Source organism: Rhincodon typus, chromosome 16 (genome assembly GCF_021869965.1).
Source record: "Rhincodon typus isolate 14 chromosome 16, sRhiTyp1.1, whole genome shotgun sequence".
NCBI lineage: Eukaryota > Metazoa > Chordata > Chondrichthyes > Orectolobiformes > Rhincodontidae > Rhincodon > Rhincodon typus.
Genome location: NC_063347.1, coordinates 42,914,708 through 42,917,980, shown reverse-complemented (window position 1 = coordinate 42,917,980; position 3,273 = coordinate 42,914,708). Strand labels below are relative to the sequence as shown.

General features: G+C 51.1%; 1 protein-coding gene across 1 annotated transcript in view; it reads left to right on the top strand.

Annotated features, from left to right (window-relative positions):
* The first annotated feature begins 494 nt into the window (after nucleotides 1–494).
* Nucleotides 495–3,273, top strand: part of LOC125485169 (protein SHQ1 homolog) — a 25,212-nt gene continuing 22,433 nt past the window's right edge. The window contains exon 1 of the mRNA XM_048606741.1: nucleotides 495–579. The gene's annotated coding sequence lies outside the window, so the exon portion shown is untranslated. The remainder of the gene's footprint in view (nucleotides 580–3,273) is intronic.

Genomic DNA, 3,273 nt, shown 5'->3' with positions numbered 1-3,273 from the left:
TGATCATGAGATTCATCATGTGAGTTCTCAAGTAAGAACTGATTCGAAACAAAATTGAAGCAGAATTAGGTTACATTGTACGTACAATCCTATTTGAAACCTTAGGTAGTTTATTGATTCCAGTTTAAGTGTAACACTTTCTGTGAAACCTAAATTTACAAAACTGATATTGATGACAAAAATTTATTTATACTTAGTTCTTCATCTATTGCTCTATGCATACATGAGCGAGGAAGATTCCAGAATGCCAGACGAGAGAAGGGCGAATATTTTGTTGGGATTAAACTTCATTAAATTTTCTAACTAATCAATTGATTTGAATTGTAGTCATTATTGATTCATAGGCGAACCAGAAAGCCAAGAAAAGAACTTCCGTGTATGTACATTTTACACACACATTGCCATATGGATTTTTTGGACAATCTTGGTGAAATACCATTACATTGAACGCGCGTTTCTTGCACTTCCTTGTAACTTTAAATCGGTGAGGCAGAAGAGACTCCTTGCCTCTGGATGGCGCGATTGCCTACTTAGCGAGAGGTTTTTCTTTTTCCGGGTTGGACGGTCTGACTCATTCGGGTGAGCACGTTGTAATAGTGAGGGTGATAGAATCGCCGACAGTGGAACATTGAGGAGTGTGACATTCGGGGAACAAAGGCTAGCGGAACGCTGAGGTCTGCAACATTCTGGGGAATAAAGGACTGTGGAACGCTGAGGTCTGCAACGTTCTGGGGAATAAAGGACTGTGGAACGCTGAGGTCTGCAACGTTCTGGGGAATAAAGGACTGTGGAACGCTGAGGTCTACAACATTCTGGGAAATAAAGGACTGTGGAACGCTGAGGTCTACAATGTTGGGGGGGGGAAGGACAAAGGATTGTGGAATTGTATGAGGGAACGTTCGGTCGGACAGACAGACATTCTAAGAACGTTACGGCGGGAGCTGCTTGTGGACTTTCTGTTGAGGTTGAGGCGGCCTCCCCGAGCACGGGCTGAGCGATCCTGATTCTTATTGAAGTGTGCTGCAGTAGTGTAGTCGGTTATAATTAATAGAAGGTAATGCATTCTAAAGATATCAGCACCCCACTGACTTCACTAGTGCAGAAGAGTAAACTTGGGACACAAAGTTGTGAGTTAGATAAGTCTGCTTTAATCAAACGAAAGTATTCAGTGTGCAACAGTCACGTGCTGTGTCTCGGTGTTTATATGCCTTCTGTTCGCGTCCGACATATCTATCTCCTTCCCAAAAACCCCGCACTGCCCGCTTCTATCTCCTTCCCAAAATCCACAAACCTGAATGCCCTGGTCGACCCATTGTCTCCGCCTGCTCCTGCCCCACCAAACTGATCTCCAACTATCTCGACTCCATTTTCTCCCCCTTGGTCCAGGAACTCCCTACCTATGTCCGTGACACCACCCACGCCCTCCACCTCCTCCAGAACTTCCAATTCCCCGGTCCCCAACACCTCATCTTTACCATGGATGTCCAGTCCCTCTACACCTACATTCCCCATGCAGATGGCCTTAAGGCCCTCCACTTCTTCCTGTCCCGCAGGCCCGACCAGTCCCCCTCCACTGATACCCTCATCCGCTTAGCCGAACTCGTCCTCACACTCAACAACTTCTCTTTCAATTCCTCCCACTTCCTACAGACAAAGGGGGTAGCCATGGGTACCCGCATGGGCCCAAGCTACGCCTGCCTCTTTGTAGGTTACGTGGAACAATCCCTCTTCCGTACCTACACCGGCCCTAAACCCCACCTCTTCCTCCGTTACATTGATGACTGTATCGGCGCCGCCTCGTGCTCCCACGAGGAGCTCGAACAGTTCATACACTTCACTAACACCTTCCACCCCAACCTTAAGTTTACCTGGACCATCTCTAACACCTCTCTCCCCTTCCTGGACCTCTCTGTCTCCATATCGGGCAACCACCTAGAAACCGATATTCATTTCAAGCCCACCGACTCCCACAGCTACCTAGAATACTCCTCCTCCCACCCACCTTCCTGCAAAAATGCTATCCCCTGTTCCCAATTCCTTCGCCTCCGCCGCATCTGCTCCCAGGATGAGGCATTCCACTCCCGTACATCTCAGTTGTCCTCGTTTTTCAAGGACCGTAACTTCCCCTCCTCGGTGGTCGAGAACGCCCTCAACCGTGTCTCCCACATCTCCCGCACCTCATCCCTCACACCCCGTCCACGCAATAAAAACCAAAAAAGAATCCCCCTCGTCCTCACGTACCACCCCACCAACCTCCGGATCCAACGCATCATCCTCCGACACTTCCGCCATCTGCAATCCGACCCCACCACCAAAGACATCTTTCCCTCCCCACCCTTATCTGCTTTCCGGAGGGACAACTCTCTCCGTGACTCCCTTGTCCGCTCCACACTCCCCTCCAGCTCCACCACACCCGGCACTTTTCCCTGCAACCGCAGGAAGTGCTACACCTGCCCCCATACCTCCTCCCTCACCCCCATCCCAGGCCCCAAGAAGACTGTCCACATCAAGCAGATGTTCACCTGCACATCTGCCAATGTGGTATACTGCATCCGCTGTACCCGGTGTGGCTTCCTCTACATCGGGGAAACCAAGCGGAGACTCGGGGACCGCTTTGCAGAACACTTACGCTCGGTTCGCAACAAACAACTGCACCTCCCAGTCGCGAACCATTTCAACTCCCCCTCCCATTCCTCAGACGACATGTCCATCCTGGGCCTCCTGCAGTGCCACAACGATGCCACCCGAAGGTTGCAGGAACAGCAACTCATATTCCGCTTGGGAACCCTGCAGCCCAATGGTATCAATGTGGATTTCACAAGCTTCAAAATCTCCCCTCCCCCTACCGCATCCCAAAACCAGTCCAGCTCGTCCCTGCCTCCCTAACCTGTTCTTCCTCCCACCTATCCCCTCCTCCCACCTCAAGCCGCACCTCCATCTCCTACCGACCAACCTCATCCCGCCCCCTTGACCTGTCCGTCCTCCCTGGACTGACCTATCCCCTTCCTAACTCCCCACCTACACTCACCTTTCCTGGCTCCATCCCCGCCTCTTCGACCTGTTTGTTTCCTCTCCTCTATCCCTCTTCTATCCGCCTCCCACTCTCTCCCTATTTATTTCAAAACCCCCTTCCCCTCCCCCTTTTCTGATGAAAGGTCTAGGCCCGAAACGTCAGCCTCTCTGCTCCTATGATGCTGCTTGGCCTGCTGTGTTCATCCAGCCCTGCACCTTGTTGTCTCGGATTCTCCAGCATCTGCAGTTCCTACTATCTCT